The following is a 20,551-nucleotide window of genomic DNA, read 5'->3' as shown; positions in this document are numbered from 1 at the left end:
AACAATAACCATTCTCCAATAACCCTTTTTGACTGTTACCTATATCTCACTAAAGATTCCTAGGTGCATTTTTCACTTGAATCATAGGAGGTAAAAACAGAACTCTTTTTTTTTTTTTTTTTTGAATCTCAGTCACTGCCAAATTACCTGGTGCTTAAGCACTTTATTTTTATGTCTTCTCTTTTTTTGTGTTTTTATTGAAACTCTAATTAGTTAACATACAGTGTAATATTAGTTTCCGGTGTATAATATAGTGATTCAACACTTCCATACACCACCCCGTGCTCATTACAAGTGCCCTCCTTCATCCCCATCACCTATTTAAACCCTCCCCCCACCCACTGCCCCTCTGGTGACCATCAGTTTGTTCTTTATAGTGGAGAGTCAGCTTCTAAGTTTGTCTCTTTTTTTTTTAACCTTTGATCACTTGTTTCTTAAATTTCACATATAAGTGAAATCATCTGGTATTTGTCTTTCTCTGATTGACTTATTTCACTTAGCATAATACTCTCTAGTTCCATCCATGTCATTGTAAATGGCAAGATTCCATTATTTTTTCTTAATTTTTTTAAAGTTTATTTATTTTTGAGAGATAGAGACAGAGTATGAGCAGGGAAGGGGCAGAGAGAGAGGGAGACACAGAACTCAAAGCAGGTTCCAGGCTCTAAGCTGTCAGCACAGAGCCCGATGTGGGGCTTGAACCCACAAACTGTGAGATCATGACCTGAGCTGAAGTTGGACGCTCAGCCGACTGAACCACCCAGGTGCCCCCAGATTCCATTTTTTTTTTTTCTTCTGAGCAATATCCCATCAAAGCACTTTATTTTAACTAAGGGCCTAGGATCATGTGATTACATCCTGGGGAGGTGGGAGCAGGAAATGGTTGATTCCATGTTGATTTTGTCTTGACCTGGTCATCCATCAGGTGTGTCAAAAGTCAAAATCATCCTGGGCTTTGTGAACTTCCTTCAGTTACATTTATGCTATCCTGTTAAATGGAAGGTTCCAAACCAGAGGCCAAGCTGAATAAAGCTGGAACGCTTGTGTGCTGCTGGTGGGGATGAAAACGTGGCAGCCACTCTGGAAAAGAGTTTGATAGGTGGGCATGAATACACACAAGGTTTTTGTTGAGGTAACAAAAAGGTTTTTAAGTTATTTTTTATGGTACAGTTTGCGCAACTCATGAAAAAAAAAATCCACTAACCCGTTCAGATTAAATAGGTGAACTCCAGGGGCACCTGGGTGGTTCAGTCAGTCAAGCGTTGGACTTCAGCTCAGGTCATGATCTCGTAGTTCGTGGTTTCAAGGCCCGTGTCAGGCTCTGTGCTGACAACCCACAGCCTGGACCCTGCTTTGGATTCTGTGTCTCCCTCTCTCTCTGCCTCCCCCTGCTTGTGTTCTGTCTCTCTCTCTCTCAAAAATAAATAGACTTAAAAAAAAGTTTTTTAATAAAAATAAATAGGTGAACTTCACCACATCTGATTTATATCTCCACAAAGTTGTTAAAGTAAAATGCATTCAAAAGCTACTGGAAATTATGTTTTGGTTCTGACTCTAACATGGGTAACAAGTTTTATAAACTACAGAGCAGACCCATTCTGCCAGAAGCAGTTCTAGCACTGATACTGCTCTTTCCCTCCTGTGACACTTGCCCTTCCAAACATGTATCATGCATCCTCCACCGCTGACTGCGGTTTGGGTCAAGGGATGCTAGGAACTGAGAAAAAACTGGGAGGAATTCTCATTTAAAAATGTAAGTAAACAAATCATTCTTTGTGAAAATAAAAAATAAGCAAATAATTATTTTGGAATTCTAATAAAATACAGGTAAAAAAATACCCTTTAATACACACAGAGACTCATGATTCAAATATAAGTTAATTAGATTCCATTTAATGGGAGACAAGCAGCATAGAGGCCGTTCTGATGTACAAGTAACCACAGCTGTTGCGGGGGCTGGAGTCCGCCTCCACCACGCTACCACTCAGCTGGTACTTTCACTTTCCTATGTCTCGAGGAGCTGCGTTCCACAGCGCGCGCCAAGTAAAAAGTGCAACACGTGCGGTCATCACTTGCCAAAGAGTCACCATGGCTGTTTGTTGACCATTTACGGGTAGCTTAAAGCTTTATAACAGTGTCAGTTCCCTCTGGGTCAAAGATACAAACTTCCAAGTGAATCTGCTCCATTTGTTGTTTCGGATATTGGAAAACACACTCACATGAACACCAGTGTTACTCCTTTAAAAGTTATAGACACTGGATTAATTGTGTCCTTTTCCAGTGATATTATTTCATAATGAGTAGAGTTTATGATTTCTCTTCTGAAGCATAATAAATTTTGGTACAGATCAATGTCATTTTTAAAGGAAAAGAAGAACCCAGCCCCTGTCCTCCTTATAAACTATTAAAGCTCTTCATAAAATCACACAAAGAAATCCTTGTTTTATATGTATATATATATATATATATACACACACACACATATATACGTATACACATATACGTGTGTGTGTATATATATATATACACACACACATGCACGCATATCTCTATATCTACAATTCTGTAAGCATTTTCCACAATATGACATTGCTATAACAGGAAGTGAACTCCAAATAATAATTTTAGTACAACTGTGAATCCAGGCGTGGTGACCTTAATCAGACTGTCTCAGAAGTCATTTCAGACTTCTGGTATATTAAATATTGAGGAAAAGAAAGCCAAAATGAGATTAGATAAGTAAAGATATCTGTTTGAATTTTAAAAATTAAGGCTATCAGGGGCTCAGTTGGTTGAGCATCTGACTTCAGCTCAGGTCATGATCTTGCAGTTGGTGAGTTCGAGCCCAGTATCAGGTTCACTGCTGTCAGCCTGTCAGTGCAGAGCCCACTTTGGATCCTATGTCCTCCTTTCTTCTGCCCCTCCCCTGCTTGCTCTCTCCCCAAAATAAATAAATATATTTTTAAAAATTAAGGCTATCAGCCAAAAAAGTGGAAACAACCCAAATATCCATCAACTGAGTGATGAATGGATAAATAAGATGTGGTCTATCCACACAATGGAATATTAGCAATAAAAAGAATGAAGTACTGGGGTGCCTGGGTGGCTCAGTCGGCTAAGTGTCCAACTCTTGATTTTGGCTCAGGTCATGGTCTCCCACTTTGTGAGATTGAGTCCCACGTCAGGCTTTGTGCTGACAGTGTGGAGCCTTCTTGGGATTCTCTCTCTCCCTCTCTTTCTCCCCCCTCCCCCACTCAGTCTCTCTCAAAATAAATAAGCATTAAAAAAAAGGAATGAAATACAAATACATATTACAACATGATGAACCTTAAAAACATTATGCTAAATTAAAGTGGTCAAACACAAAAGACTACATATTATATGATTCTCATTTATATGAAACTTCCAGAATAGATCATCTATAGAGACAGGAAGTAGATCAGTGGTTGCCTAGGGCTAGGAGGTTTGGGAGGAAATGGAAAGTGACTACTAATAGGTATTCGGTTTCTTTTGGGGATGATGAAAATGTTTTAGAATTATGATGATGATTGCACAAGTCTGTGAGTATACTTAAAACAAACTTTAAATAGATGCATTATAGGGTATGTGAATTACATTTTAATAAAACCTTTATTAAAAAACTAGTGTAGGGCGCCTGGGTGGCTTGGTCGGTTTAGCGTCCGACTTCGGCTCAGGTCATGATCTCACGGTCCGTGAGTTCGAGCCCCGTGTCGGGCTCTGTGCTGACAGCTCAGAGCCTGGAGCCTGTTTCAGATTCTGTGTCTCCCTCTCTCTCTGCCCCTCCCCTGTTCATGCTCTGTCTCTCTTTGTCTCAAAAATAAATAAACGTTAAAAAAAAATTAAAAAAAAAACTAGTGTAAACCCCAACTGTATACATTTGTCAAAATTCATCATATTATACACTTAAAACTATTAAATTTTACTGGATATAAATTTTACATCAACAAAGCTGACTTTACAAAGGAAAATATTAATTCTATAAACAAACACACAGTTACAATGACCAGATACATGGCCTGATTTGGAGACAAAATCAACAATATTTGTATGAGGTCTTTCATCCGTGTGAGGCCTTTCCCCCAGGTCAATATTCCTTCTCCCCACCCATGTCCTCACACACCCCCAATGCATATGCCCAGATTTTTAACCTAGAAACAGGTTTATAGTAAGGCAATGAAATCAGGAGATGATGTGTTGCTTACTTCCTTTGTATATGGTAGCTCTCTGAACAAAGGAGTAACAGAAAGCAAAGCTTCTTTCTGTTCAGGTGCAGGAATGATCACACATCATAAAAGAATCTAAGTAATGAAAATGAAACATAAATTAAGGGTTTCTGAAGTACATCAGTGATGTTTTGATGCATTATATATATATATATATATACACACACACACACACAAACACACATGAAGAATGTAAAGAAAAGGATATGAAGCAAGTTAACATTTTCAACTGCTTGATAGCTTCTATTATTCATCTGAATTTTACTATAAAGATGGGGTAGGGAGGAGAAGGAAATTTTTCTAGTATCTGGTTCCAGAATTTTAGGAATTCAGTAATGGTTAAGACCATGAGATTTATTTTTTTTTAAGTTTATTTATTTATTTTGAGAGAGAAAGAGGGGAGAGCACACCCACAGGGGAGGGACAGAGAGAGAGGGAGAGAGAATCCCAAGCAGGCTCCTGCTGTCAGCATGGAGCCTGATGTGGGGCTCAAACTCATGAACCATGAGATCATCACCTGAGCCAAAATCAAGAGTCAGACACTTAACCAACTGAGCCACCCAGGTGCCCCAATTGTGAGCTTTGTTATTAAATACATATATTTGGGTTCCAATCCAGTCCATGCTAATTACCATGTGATTTTGAGCCAATTACTTAATGTCTCTAAACCACACTTTTCTTGTCTTAATATGGGATAACAGTGAATTTCAAGTGCAAAGCTCAGTGCCTAGCACACAGTAAAAAGCTTTAATAAATGTTAGTGGGGCACCTGGGTGGCTCAGCTGGTTAAGCGTTGGACTCTTGATTTCAGCTGAGGTCATGATCTCACAGTTGTGAGATTGATTCCATGCTGGGTGTGAAGCATGCTTAAGACTCTCTTTCCCTCTGTCCCTCCCATGCTGTGTGCACACACTCTCTCTCTAAAACAAAAACTGGTTTTAAAAAAATAAATGTTAGTTATTACTTTAAAAACCATAAAGGATTTCTGGTAACTTGATAGCCTCTTTAAGAAGTAGTTACTACTCACACCAGAGTTCTACAGCAACTAGTTACTGAATTATATATAAACCTAGGGTTTCTAAAACCTTTTAATCTTTAGTTATTTCTTAATATTTAGAAAATGTAAACCAAGATCTGGATATTTCCAGATTCTAGTTTGGAATAATTCAAAACTCATGTTTACTGCTAGATTTGGTTTCCTTTTATTTTGGGTTCAAGGCTTAAGTATTTTTAGTGTGTTAGGAATCACAGAAATTGGATTTTTTAAGAATCACCCTGTGATTCTGACCAAGGTCATCCACAGATACACTCAAAATGGTTGCCCAACCACAATGGTTCTCCAGCCTGAATGCGCTCTGGGGAGCTTAAAACATCTCTGATTGAGGTCCCACCCCAGACTGGTCTGGGGTACAGCCTGACCCTTCCTGTCACTCAAATGTGCAGCCAAGGCTGAGAATCACTGTCCTACAGGAGAGAAGGACCACCTCTGACCAACTGTCACATCCTCTTTCCTAGTGGAGAAGGGATACAGGTGAGGAAAGGAAGAGGCTAAGAGTTGGGGATGAAGTGGGGACTGGAGCATGTGGGAACTCATCACCCTGAGCCCACCCACCCCAGTGCAGCTGCCAGCACTGTGCTGTTCTTTTAACTCAACCTTGTCATCTATAATATGGTCAAGGACAAAGCTTATTACCCCTAAATCTCCACTGATCAAAGCAAAAATTCCTATAGGAGTGATGACCATGACAAAAGCTATTTTCTTGATCTTCTATAAAATGAGAAAATGCAAAGGGGATCATTGCCTGTGATACAAAATTTAAAAGATGATTATTACATCAATTTATCTGAAGATTTGCAAAAGTTGTTTTTAATGCAAATAGGAGAAAATGGTGTCAGAAAGTGTATCAACTCAAAAAACAACTTGCAACATGGTAATGTGCAAGTGAATTGGAAGCCTATAGAAAAGTAAGCATCTCTCTCCAAAGAATCCTAACTTTACAAAACAAGAGGGCAGAATAAATGGACCTTCTCAGGAGCATGACTTTTATTTTTCTAAGCACCCTGGAGCGCAGACAGAAAACAAAGGAATGGACGGTTGCCTGCTCCCTCTTCATTTGTGACATTTGGCTATATCCCCACTGGTGGTGGCAATGCTATTAACTCCACACTTTGATGTGGCAACCCCCCAGAATCTGTTGGCTGGTTTCCAGCTGGAGAAGGAGCCCAGTTCCACCCTTGTGGCTCCAGAGAGAGCAAGTACACACCATTGCCAGCCAGAGGAGAGAAAAATCTTTCCCTGTCTCTTTTCCATTGTCCCAAATGGCCAAGCCTAGGCGCTCTACTTCTAGAGAATCATCCAATCGCCCATAATGTCATCCTTCTGCTGTACAGCAGCCCAGGAAAAACCTGGGGAGAAGCAGCTCCAAAAATCTCCAGATAGTCAATGCTAAAATGGTCACTTCACCTCTCCAGATCTAGGTCACATGACCCAGCCAGCCTCCATAGTCCCCAGTGGAGCAGGCATGCAGCTGGCAGGTAAAACTCTAAGAAAATTCTCATGATCATGATAATGCTGCTGCTGATGGTGATAATTATAATAAAGCTGTCAATATAATGATGGAGCCACCTATTAATTTGTTCAAATTAGCCAAACAATCTCTGAGTTTGGGAAAGGTAGAGAAAGAGAAGTCAGGATCTTCTACTAATGGTATTATGTGGTCCCAAATAATGGTTGATAGGGTTTCCACTTTTTTGTTATGTCAAAAGCTATAGTTTCATACAAGTACATACACAGATATTTATATCTATAAATATGTGAAGATATCTGTTCTAAAAAACTGAGCATAAGGAATAAGAGTATGAGCTTGGGTCCTAGATAACCTGAGTACACGTCCCACTTCTGATACTAGCCAAGCATGTGACCTTCAGCAAATTACTGCAATATCTCTGGGCCTCACTTTCTTCATCCAAAAAGTGAGGGAAATGATATTACTTACCTCATCAGACTATTGTGCTATTAGTACAGTGCCTGGCACACAGTAATTTCAGTGTAAATTATTTCTTATCCTTTTAAACATAATTGTTTGTCATAAAAATACTCTTTTTATCTTGGCAGAGATCCTCTCAAAATCTCAAACTACCCTCCCTACAAATACAGCTGGCCAGAACATCCACGACCCCCCTCCCTCCCTGCCACAACAGTGTGCACATGCACACACACCTACACACACACATACTCTGCTATGAAATTCCTCCCTCCAAAAAAAAGGGGTGATATGGAAGTGACATTTTTCAAATCTCGGATAATTTCCTGATAGTAAGAAAAAGTAAATGGGAAGAGGGAAGTCTCAGTGAGGAAAGAACATAAGGACAAGGACAGTCTACTCTTAGGTCACCAACAGTCAAGAGAAGACAAATCCAAACGAGGGTTGCTTTCATCTCCTTTTGTTCTCTTTCTCCCTTTCATTTCCATCCTTCCTTTTCTTCCCAACTCAGGAAACCACACAGCTTTCCAGCACCTTCCTAGCCACCGGATGGTTCATAGGGTGCCCGTGGGTAGAACGGTGGTGAGCATTGATCATCAGAGTTAACAAGGGCTACAAGTGTCCTTGAAAATCAACTACTTTGTCTCTTAAAGTGCTACATGAACTCAAGCTTCTTTCTTTTTGTATTTTTCACACCCCAGTTTTCTAATCTTCCCAGTTCAAAGAACCCCTTTCTTATTCCAAAGTCCCCGAAGATCTTCCTTTCTAAACCACTTCTCAAGAAAAGGTGGTAACTCAATGTGCATCAGAAGGGCAAATGAAAACCCCGTTTTAAGGTTGTGTCTCCACATGAGCCTGTTCCTAATCATCAGAGCATATTAAGCACGCTTCCTAAGCACATGCTTCTATACTAAGCACTTAGCACACTAAGACTTGCAGGGGATTGTAAAGTGGATTACACAGTAGAATCAATCACCTTGGGAGGTTAAAAATCCCTGATGTCTGGGTCTACCCTACAGCAATGAAAGCAGGATGTTTGGAGGGGAGGCCAGGCTGTTAGAGCACTCCAGATGATTTTAACATGTGGTTACTGAGCAGAAGGGGACAACAGCACTACAGGTCATCTTAAACAACTTCACGTCCTAATATACAGTCATAAATTGAAAGACTTGGCTGCCCTTAGTTATTTAAATTAAATCTCTTTTTTTTTTTTACCCACTCCAATCATGGCTATAGAAAAATATTTCAAGTGTCCTTAAACCCCAATAATGATGTCATGTTTTCTTAGGAATTCCCTAAACAGTAGAATTAAGAAAATTTTCTAAGGTTTAAATGTACTGTTATTTAGCCATATCATGAATAACTTCTAATTACCATTTTTTATGAACACTTTATGTATATCAGACACAATGCCAAGGACTTTCAAATGTTATCTTTTTAATCTATGTACAACTCTACATAAAACCTAGGTAGGTATTGATAATTCTCATTCTATCCTTGTGTCCCTAGGCTTTTTGTTAGATTCTACTTCAAACTCTCTCCATGTAACCCAAGGAGTGACCACCTAATGCAGGTTCTTTCTTAAGTGGTCTGTATAGTTGCATTGCTTTACTTTGGGAAGTTGATGGTAAATTTTTTTAATGGATACCCTTTCATTTTAAATTTTTTTTAAATGTTTTAAATGTTTTTATTTATTTTTGAGACAGAGAGAAACAGAGCATGAGCAGGGGAGGGGCAGAGAGAGAGGGAGACACAGAATCCAAACCAGGCTCCAGGCTCCAGGCTCCAAGCTGTCAGCACAGAGCCCAACACGGGGCTCAAACTCACGGACTGTGAGATCATGACCTGAGCCGAAGTCAGACACTCAACCGACTGAGCCACCCAGGCACCCCCATTTTAAAACTTTTTAATGGATATACTTTAAAATGACTGAACTTGCTGACGTCACCCAAGGGCTTATACTAAACAAACTGATATCTAAGTAATAATATTTTGACCACCTCAGGACCTTTGAGAAAAATACACAGAATATCATGGTCTTAAATCTCCTTTGACCTTTATTCTTTTTTTAATTTATTTAAATTTTAGTTAATTAACATCCAGTGCAATATTGGTTTCAGCAGTAAAATTCAGTGATTCATCACTTAAATACAACACCAAATGCTCATCACAAGTGCCCTCCTTAATATCCATCACCCATCTAGCCCATCTTCCACCCACCTCCCTCCATCAACCTTTGGTTTGTTCTCTATCATTAAGAGTGTCTTGTGGTGTGTTTCCCTCTCTCCTCTTCCCCTCTTCCCATACATTCATCTCTTTGTTTCATAAATGCCATATATGAGTGAAATTATATAGTGTTTGTCCTTCTCCGATTGACTTATTTCACTTAGCATAATACATTCTAGCTTCATCCACACAGTTGCAAATGTCAAGATTTCATTCTTTTTCATGGCTGAGTAATACTCCATTGTGTGTGTCTGTGTGACACAACACACATAAACACACACCACATTGTATATATATATCCATTCATCAGTTGATGGACATTTGCACTCTCTCTATAGTTTGGGGCCTTTATTCTTAAAAGTCTTTGCCAAATACACTTCTATTAATTTCATAAAAGTTTTTTAATGTTGTCAAAGCACAAAAACACTAAACACTACTAGTCAAATCAATATACATTTAGAGCCAGCATTAATCACTCTATGCACCCATGATATGTTGCTTATACCTCTCTTTTCTTCTTATTTCATTCTAATATGCATTATAATTAGGCATTTACTTGCTTTCTTCCCATCCTCTTCACTAACAGAAAATTCCTGGGATCAAGGCACATCTTATATTCTTTATGTTCTTTCCACATCTATGCATATAGTGGGCACTTGATAAATGTTTTGTTGAATGTAATAGAAAAGAGTATTAAGCTCTAGTTTGGGAAGCAATGCAAAGCAGTGGGCTAGAGCAGTGTTGTTCAAACTCCAATGTATCATGGGTCATGAAATCAACTGTGCATTATGAGTAACATTTTTCAAAATTGGAATTTAGAATAGAATAAATTAGATAAGCACCAAAAATATAAGAATACTTCCTGCATGGTCATAAGGCTTCAGTACCATTGTGTGAATCTGTGCTTCAGTGTTTGTATGTGTGCCTGTGTGTGTGTGTGCAGGGCCAGGTTCACAAACACATATTACTGCACGTCATATTCTAAAACACTGAAAGTCCCTGGTCTACAACATGAACCCTGGAGTCATTTCTCCTGGGTTCATGATCGAACTCTGCCATCAGCCGTGTGCCTTTCAGTGAGTTAACAACCTTCTCAGTTTCTTCATCTATAGAATGGAAATAGTAAGAAGTCCTTCCTCTTAGGATTTTTAGGAGGAATATAGGAAATCATCTCTATGAAACACTGGGCATGGTGCTCAGCCTAGAGTAAATGCTTGCAGCTGCTGTTACTGTTGTTGCATCTTTCAAAGGTCTTAGAAAAACTTGAAAGAACACTCTCCCTGCCTCTGTTTTCTCACATCCTGACGATTCCTCAACTGTTCTCTGGTTTCCATGCATCCAACAAGAGAAATGTTCTTATTGTGGAGCCCCCACTGCCTTATCACTGAGTCAGTTCAGGCCTGCATTCAACCGCCATCTTGACACTGTTCACCTCTCTCTTCTCTGCAAACCAATGCCCCCCCGTGGCATTCCTGAGCCCACCTCCACAGGACCCCACCAGCTGTCTCTAGCCTCACCAAGTGATTGCATGCATGCAAAGGAACGAGTCCCAAGTCTCCATCCGCAGGCCTGACCTCCCCTCAGAACTCCAGACCCATATGTCCAACCAATTTCTTACTAGTTTTTATGTCAAGATCCCACCTGGCTGTGCTCAAGACCCTCACAATTAACACATCCATAATTCCTCCTCCTAAATTTCATCTGGAGAACAAACACAACCAGACCTGCAATTGCCCAAGCAGAAAGCCCCCCTCTCCATCCCGTCCCTGTTCCTTCTTCCCAACACCCATGTCAGCCAGGACCAGGGTCCTGACAATGAGCTCTGCAGTCTGACTCTTCCCCTACCTCTTCTTTGCAAATCTTTGCACTATCACAGCCACCTACTCATGGAACCCTCTGCTTATGCTCTCTTCCTGCTGCCATTCATCTGGCAGGCTGCTGCCAAACCATGCTTCTCATCTTCTCCAATTCCACCTCCACTTTTCAAATCTCTGAGTGGTTCCTCACCACCCACAGTGTATCCACTAGCAGAGGGGAAGTTTAATTCATTATTATAAGCATATAAGAAAACCAAAGATAATTTTTCCTGCCTCATGGAGCTTATAGTTCCCCATCAATAAATAATGTTATTCAAAAATTATAAATGAAAATGAAAAATTGGTTTTACACAACCATGTTTTGTTTATATATTCAATATTTAGATCTTTAAATACCCAGCAAGTTATTGAATTGTTTTTTTCTCTAAAGATCTGCAACAATCCAGCCCACAACTACACCTCTGTAGGCTGTCCCACAAACCTGTGGTCCCCAAGCCACTGCTGCAAGTCAACACGTGAGCCTAGGGAGAGGTTGTGATGCCTGTCTCCAACTTTCCTACCGACAAACTCCTGCTTTTCCTTTAAGACTTAGCCTAAAATGTCTCCTCTTACTTGATGCCATCTTGACTCTCCAATGGTCAGTCATTCCTCCTCTAAGATCTCAACATCAGTTTGGGCAGTCTTGCTATTATAACATTCATCACAATAACTCCTTGTTAAGGTATCTAACCTCCAAGCCCATCTCACATCCCTAACACTAAGAATTGTGTTTGGTGCATAATAAAAGCTCAATAAATCTTTATGAAATTAATGAATATTGGAAAAGCTACTTACCTAACTCTCCTGTATATTAAAATGATTAATCAAACATCTCTCATTCAACAAAATGAATTAAGTGCATTTAGAAGGCATCGTGCATTTGTTTAGAAGAAAATGAATGGAATGCACTTAGAAGACAATGTGGTCCCTGCATTCGCGGAGCTTAGAGCCTGTTTTCATCATTGAATCGGAAGGACTAGCCAAATACATGGGTAAAAATACAGAAGTAGAGTTTTTTTATTCAAATTTTTTACCAATATAACATCAAATGGTATGTCTTTAACGGTCAGACAGTAACCTGGCTCTCTCAGATTTGGTTCTAAATGTTAAACATCCAGAGATGCTTCACACACTCTCTGAAATGCGGCGAGGTGGGGGGAGGCAGGAGGTTGACTCACTACTGGAGCCAGAACAAGGACAAACTGTGGCTGAGAATTGTCATCCAGAGCCTGCTGTTCATTCTCTTGAAATCAGCTCAGTCTCAAGAAGATACGTGGTTTCTCTAAACATGACATTCTTGTTTTATTTATTCAGACACTTCCTTCTCATTGTCAACATCTGCTCTGAACTTTTCACTTGTTTGTAAAACAGCTCATTGACGTAAAGTGAGGAACACATCTTAGCAAGTCAAATTCAATAAATGGAGCTTTTAAAAAAAATTATACTAAAGAATTTCACTGCGAAAGAACCAGTGTTATTAAAAACAATTTGGGGTTGGGATCATATGCAAATCTGTTACTTTGGGGCCCATATAAATATGCTTTCTTAAAAAGAAACCTAAAGTCCTGTATTAACACAACTCAAAAGCCAAACCCTTAATTCAGTTTGCAGTTCAAGAATGTTTTTCCCAGACACTTCCAAGTTTAAAAAGAGAGACAGACTCCATGGTGAAATCTTGGCAGGGTAAAGACGATGAAGATTTCTTTGAGCACCATAAGTCAGGCTACAAATATACCTTGTCCAATTGGGAACCAGGATCGATTTCCCAACTAGTTATTATCTCCTACTGGGGTGAGAAGGAAGAGCAGGAAGGAAAGTGTTTAGAGAAATAATTCTGGGCCCTGGAATTGAATCACATTAATTGTCCCTGAAAGGGATAATTAACACAAGTACTTAATTGCTAGAGCCTATGAATTATGAAACCAGCATGGCCATCAAAAAAGGACATCCTTTGACCTTTTAAGGCCTTACAGATCTATCATAGTTCAGCACTTGCCAAAGAACTCCTCCAAAGCTAAGTTATCCCCAAAGCATAACTTAGATATGGTGAGTACCAGGCTATGGTTTAGCAAAGTAGAAGAAATAGGTTAGAGATAAAATGGATTCAATGTAGGATCATAGAAACCTGAAGCCAGAAGGAGGCTTGGAAATCATTCAGCAAATTGACAGCTCTCAGGCCAGATCTGATCTTTAGATCAGTAGTATTCTGTTTGGCCTGCACAATTTTTATTTTATTTTATTTTATTTTATTTTATTTTATTTTATTTTATTTTATTTTACTTTTGGCAATTTTGAATGAATTGCCACTGATTTAACACTGGAAGATTTCACATAAAAATCTGAATTTTTTGATTCTTTTAAAAAATTCAGAAGATCTGGTGACACTGGGCTCTTGTTCTTACACAACAATTGGCTGGAACTGAGTAACATTCACCCTCATCGAATGGACATGTTCTCTCCAGTTCCTTCCACTCCCTAAGATCTCCCTGACACAGGACCAAGGTTGACCTGCATTTAGAGTTTCACCTGTGCTCTCCCTTCCCACCACCCCTTATTTATTTATGATGCCTGTCTCCCCCGGGTGAACCCTGTGAACTTGCACCACTGATCTCATCAATGACTCAGTTGCTTCGTCTATATGAAGACACTGAGGTTTAGAGATGTCACTCTAGAGGAAAGACCAGTACCAAGGTCCCTCACTGACCAATCCAGTGAAAGGTCATTTATTTCTAGTCCTGTTCTCAGGCTCAGAAGAGAAAAATAGCAGAATTTGTAAACCACTCAGAGCCTGAAAAAAGATGAAAACATCTAGATTTAACAATTAAATATAGGCAAAATGAGGGCCAGACACTTCAATACAAGTTGGTATGATCATTTCCCTGCATCCATCCCATACTCTTGCCATGTTCCCTATGCTGCTGGGCTCTTGCTTCAGCTATTCTCTCTTCCACACAAACCATATCACTCACAGCCTGGCCCAAGTAGTAGTGTTCTGAAAGAAATCTATGATGATGCCATCTACACTGGTGTGTTCTTTTGCTTTGTATATGTTTTGCATAATTTGTACATGATTATGTGGAGTCTAGTTTGTTGTCTGAACACACACAAGTATATTGTGTCCAAGCTAGTATATTGCTATATTACTTTCAGAATAAAAACTTGAGACACAAGGCAACATTTCCAGGATGCTGGAATACAAAAATATCTAGTGCATTTGGGGGTGAGGGTTACTGGGAATAATGACAAGAATATTTGAAATTGACACCCTTCCAGAGACTCTGGAAGATCTAGCCTTTGTATTTGATGCTGTCACTCTTGCTAGAGTTTTTCTCATCCATATCCCATCTCTTCTCAAAAAGCTGAAGAGTTTCTTTTGAGTGGATCCTAAAAGCACAAGATCATACAATAGTTTAAAGATGTGTTAAAACATGTACACGTCTCATTGTTGATTTGTAGTGTGAAATTAATCAGAATGATGGGCAATGTACAATATGAGGACTATAGTTAACATATCATATCTTATATTTGAAAGTTGCTGAGAAAGTAGACCTTAAAAGTTCTCAACACTAAAAAACAAACAAACAAACAAACACCTGTGTAGTGATGGATATTAACTAAACTTATTGTGGTAATCACTGCACAATATATACATATATCAAATCATTACATTGTACATGTAAAGGTAATACAAAGCTATATGTCAATATTAACTCAATAAAAAAAAATAAAATAAAACTGGGGCACCTGGGTGGCTCACCGAGTTAAACATCAGACTCTTGATTTCAGCTCAGGTCATGATTTCATGGTCTTAAGATCTAGCCCCATGTCAGCCTCCTAGCTGGGCATGGAGCCTGCTTAGGATTCTCTCTCTCTCCCTCTCTCTGCCCCTCCCCTGCTTGCACCCTCTCTAAATAAAGAAACAAACAAAATCAGAATAATGGGAATGAAGGTGAAAATTTAAAAACAGAGAAACACTTCTACAGTTAGCAGGCTCAATTTCTAACTTCTTTTACTTTTTTAAAGTTTATTTATTTATTTTGAGAGAGAGAGAAAGCAGGAGTGGGAGAGGGGCAGAGAGAGATGGAGAGAGAGAGAATCCCAAGCCCAATGTAAGGCTCAAACTCACAAACTGTAAGATCATGACCTGAGTCGAAGTCAGATGCTTAACCAACTGAGCCAGGTGCCCCTATAACTTCTTTTAATTTTTTTTAATGTTTATTTATTTTTGAGAGAGAGAGAGAGAGCACAAGTAGGGCAGGGGCAGAGACAGAGGGAGACACAGAATCCTAAGCAGGCTCCAGGCTCCAAGCTTCAGCACAGAGCCTGGTGCAGGGCTGGAACTCAGGAGCCATGAGATCATGACCTGAGCCAAGGTTGGACACTTAAACTGAGCCACCCAGGCACCCAGCCCCTCTAAGTTCTTTTAATAAGTTGTCATGTATTTTGCCCTTGTTACATGATAGCACAGTAGTTCAAAGAATAAGCTTTAGAGAGACACTTCTTGGCTTCACATCCTGGTCCCATCATTTACTCAGCTGAGTGACCTCATTAAAATCATCAGCCTATTCCGTTGGTTGCCTTTTAGTTTTGTTGGTTGTTTCCTTTGCTGTGCAGAAGCTTTTTATCTTCATAAGGTCCCAGTAATTCACTTTTGCTTTTAATTCCCTTGCCTTTGGGGATGTGTCGAGTAAGAGATTGCTACAGCTGAGGTCAGAGAGGTCTTTTCCTGCTTTCTCCTCTAAGGTTCTGATGGTTTCCTGTCTCACATTTAGGTCCTTTATCCATTTTGAGTTTATTTTTGTAAATGGTGTGAGAAAGTGGTCTAGTTTCAACCTTCTGCATGTTGCTGTCCAGTTCTCCCAGCACCATTTGTTAAAGAGGCTGTCTTTTTTCCATTGGATGTTCTTTCCTGCTTTGTCAAAGATGAGTTGGCCATACGTTTGTGGGTCTAGTTCTGGGGTTTCTATTCTATTCCATTGGTCTGTGTGTCTGTTTTTGTGCCAATACCATGCTGTCTTGTAGCAACGTGGATGGAACTGGAGAGTGTAATGCTAAGTGAAATAAGCCATACAGAGAAAGACAGATACCATATGGTTTCACTCTTATGTGGATCCTGAGAAACTTAACAGGAACCCATGGGGGAGGGGAAGGAAAAAAAAAAAAAAAGAGGTTAGAGTGGGAGAGAGCCAAAGCATAAGAGACTGTTAAAAACTGAGAACAAACTGAGGGTTGATGAGGGGTGGGAGGGAGGGGAGGGTGGGTGATGGGTATTGAGGAGGGCACCTTTTGGGATGAGCACTGGGTGTTGTATGGAAACCAATTTGTCAATAAATTTCATAAAAAAAAAAAACAAAAAAAACAAAAAAAAAAAATCATCAGCCTAAGATCAAAATGATGCCTCCCCTAGATGAAATAAGGCATGCGGCTTATATGACATATCACATTTAATAAACAATAATAATAGTCATTATTATTATTGGCAATTGAAACAGAAGACAGTGGCTCTACTCTGCATTTTGCCCAGGAATGTGGAGGTGTTTTCCTATACAAAGTTTTCGTCAAACTAAGAGTTGGTATACCATAAGACTAGTATACCTTAAGTCCATAACACTGCAGACTTGGGGGGAAAAAAACTGTTGGACTTAAAGCATTAAAGGCTATTTGAAATACATTACTCTTTTACAGTAATGTTTACAGGAAGCAAATACCATTGAGATTTTATCCATTTATTTATTCTAGGATATAAACAGGGGCATCTGGGTGGCTCAGTTGGTTAAGCATCTGACTTTGGCTCAGGTCATAATCTCACTGTCCGTGAGTTTGAGCCCCGTGTCAGGCTCTGTGCTTACAGTTCAGAGCCTGGAGCCTGCTTTGGATTCTGTCTCCCTCTCTCCCTGCCCCTCCCCCACTCACACTCTGTCTCTCTTTCTCAAAAAAAAATATTATTTTTTTTTATTTTAGTATATAAACAAAATTGAACTTTAAGGTATAAACTACAGTTAAAGATGCTGTAACATTGGTAGTATAAATACAATAATAACGTTCAAGCACATTTTTAATTTCTTCACGTGGCTTGTTATATTCTCCACAATCTAGCCCCATCCTACCTCCAGCCTTATCTATCTTAAATTCCAGGCTCTAGCCACTCCAAACTATTTGCTTCCTTTGGACACATCAGACTTCCAGGACTCTGTGCTATTTGCTTCTTCCAGTGAGGATCCTTTCCACGGAGGAAATCTCTTCCTTCTTCAGATCCCAGCTCAAATGCTCCACCTGCCACATAACTTTTTTTAGTTCTTAACCTTGAATGAACCTCTCCTTTTCTCTGCCATTCAATAGCACGCTATTGATGTTACTGCCATATGACTCCATCTATATACACTATCTTGTACTGTAGATATTTGTAAACATACCTGTCTTTCCCACCAGACTAAACTCTTTAAAAAAATGTTTAAGGTTTATTCATTTTTCAGAGACAGAGAGAGACAGAGCATGAGCAGGGGAGGGGCAGGGAGACAGAGGGAGATACAGAATCTGTAACAGGCTCCAGGCTCTGAGCAGTCCACAAGAGCCTGACGCGGGGCCCAAACTCACGGACTGCAAGATCATGACCTGAGCCGAAGTCAGATGCCTAACCAACTGAGCTACTCAGGTGCCCCTAACTAGACTAAACTCTTTAAAGGTGGGGACCATGTGTTCTTTGCTTGAACTCACTTGTAAATTCTAGTTCAATCTCATTATCTACGAGGAATACTTCGGTATCTGCAAAGAACCCCCCAAAGAAAAAGCCAACTAGCTCAAAATATATGCATTCTTTCAATCTTTAATTAAAAGTGAAGTCACTAGGCAAACTTTCTTGAAAAACTATAGTTATACAAGCAAGTCATTGTGGCTTTTTGCACTTCCCACGGTTTTTTATACTCAATTTCTTTCTATAAATTAAATTGAAGAGATATCTCACTTGAGAAAAAGACCACAAAAACTAGGGGTCAAAAGATTGGAGTGAGGAAATAAAACTTGAAAATCTGGGAGCACCTGGGGAGGGGGGGGTTCAGTCTGTTAAGCCTCCAACTCTGGATTTTGGCTCAGGTCATGATTCAGGAGATCAGGCTCCTCCTGGGGCTCTGCCCTGACATCAGCACACCTGCTTGTGATTCTCTCTCTCTCTCTCTCTCTCTCTCTCTCTCTGCCACTCCCATGCTCTCTCTTCCTCTCTCTCTCAAAATAAACAAACATTAAAAAAAAAAAAAACAAGAAAATCTGACCACATGTTTCTAACTGTCATCCTCTAGCTCCAGTTTCATGACCAGATCCAACCCAAAAGCACTGTATCAGTCTGCTCTGACACAGATTCAGGCACCACCCAACACACACCATCACCTCCATCTCTTTAGAGTCACAGCCAGGAGCTGCAAGAGGTTTTCTAGTGTCCTGATGCACTTCCCCATGTCACCTGTCCTTCCCTGTATTCATCCTATACATAGGAAAGGTCCTGGTTCCCCTTAAACACAAACGGGAAGCAACAGAGAAGGATGTTCTCAGTCAGTGGTGCTAAAATTATGAGTTGTTGCAAAATGGCAGGTTAAACTATTTTATCATGTAATTTCCATTTTCTAGGGTCTTGAAACAAAAAACTTTTTTTAGCGATGGTATGGATACTAACCCTGTTATCTGCATTCACATGCTAATTAAAAGAAGGTGTGATCGGTCAATGAATATGGGTACTCTCACCTCAGAATCTTCTCTGGCCAGAACAATTTCCCAGAGCTAAAGCCAACCAGAATCGAAGAAACTGTTAGGACTACCACCTGAACACAATGTGATGGAACAACTAAATATCCTACTCCAGGAGTAAAAATCCATCTACAGTCTGAACTACTATCCAGATAATCCAAGATTTAAACAAAATAAACTACTATCCGGGTAATCTATCTGATAACAGAAAAAAAAAATACACTACTATCCAGATAATCCAAGATGTTAAAAAATACACCCAAACAAATTGTAAGCCAGGAAATTGGCCCAAAAAACTGTTATATCAAACAACTTACTGTGTAAGTAATATATTTAGTGTAAAGCCTGGCTAAACCTGCAGGATGGATTGACCTGTGCTGAATTAGACATGGGACCCGGAGAAGCATTGCTTTGTTTTTTTGATGGCCGAGCTTTTAAATAGTTGTCAGCTCTTTCCAAAGCCTCTGGGTGCTGCTGAAGCCAGAGTCGGCTACCTGGGACGAGCCACAGCTGCAGCATTAAGCACCAAGTTCTCCCGAGGTCCCGCTCGGCGTCCAGGCGGCACAGGTGCCCGTGCCTCCAGCGGCGGTCGCCCGGACTGACCCGGTGGTGCTGAACCTGGCGCCGCGGCTCAGAGGCCTCCAGCTCCGCGCGCCGCCTTCCTCCCAGCCCTGCAGCAGCGGGGCGCCCCAGCCGCGACTCTCCCAGGGCAGCTGCGCGCACCGGCTCCCCATCCGGGCACCTGGAGGCCTCGCCGCCCTCTGAGGAACAGGGGCCCACCTGGTCGCACTCCCCACAGCCCCGCTCTGCCACCAGCAGCCCCAGAAGCTGTCTTGGGAGTTCCAAGACAGACCACGGCCCCGAGCCCAGTCCGTGGGTACCGTCCTCCCTCCAGGACCCCCTTTCTCTCTCTGTATCTCTGTCTCTCTTTGCGCTCCGGGCAAAATGCCTCCCTCGGATTCCTGGGGAAACTTGCCCACCGCGGAGAGGCACCCCATCAAAAGGGGAGGGGGATGTCCAGGGATGGGCGCACCGAGGACGCTCTCAGCTCCCGGTACACAGCCCAAACCAGAAACCTGTTCCAAAGTGCTGGCCGCCAGTGACAGCGTCGTCGCCGCCGCCGCCTCCCGCTGCTCCGAGCCCGAGGAGTCACTTCTCGCCTCCGGGAGGCGAGGCAGCGCGGGTGGCTGCCCAGCGTCGGCGCCCTCCCGCGAGCTCCAGCCCTTTACCTGGGTAGCGGCCTCGGCTGGGGGCTCCGGGGCGCAGCACCGGGCGCAGTGCCCCGGGCAAAGCCGGGCGGGTGGTGCGGGGAGGACCGCGGCCGCAGCTCTCCCCTGCTCCTCGGGGCCCGCCGGGCTGTATTTATCCGGGGCCCGGACGTGGCCCCGGCCCCTGCCGGAGTATTGGGCAATCGGTCCCGCTACGCGCGACCCCGGGAGCCGCCGCCCTCTGCCCCCGCCGAGCCCCGCGGCGGCGGCGGCGGCGGCGGCGGCGGCCGCGTGCAGGG

General features: G+C 41.3%; 1 protein-coding gene across 2 annotated transcripts in view; it reads right to left on the bottom strand.

Moving 5' to 3' along the window:
* The window catches only part of SLC16A9 (solute carrier family 16 member 9), a 56,099-nt gene extending 35,768 nt beyond the window's left edge, over window positions 1-20,331 (bottom strand). For both annotated transcript variants that reach the window (XM_030335114.1, XM_030335115.1), the window contains exon 1: window positions 20,274-20,331. The gene's annotated coding sequence lies outside the window, so the exon portion shown is untranslated. The remainder of the gene's footprint in view (window positions 1-20,273) is intronic.
* Between the last annotated feature and the right edge of the window lie 220 nt (window positions 20,332-20,551).

The sequence above is a fragment of the Lynx canadensis genome, chromosome D2 (genome assembly GCF_007474595.2).
Source record: "Lynx canadensis isolate LIC74 chromosome D2, mLynCan4.pri.v2, whole genome shotgun sequence".
In the NCBI taxonomy this organism is placed as follows: Eukaryota; Metazoa; Chordata; class Mammalia; order Carnivora; family Felidae; genus Lynx; species Lynx canadensis.
The sequence above is the reverse complement of the archived record's forward strand: the minus strand, read 5'-3'. Positions and strand labels throughout refer to the sequence as shown.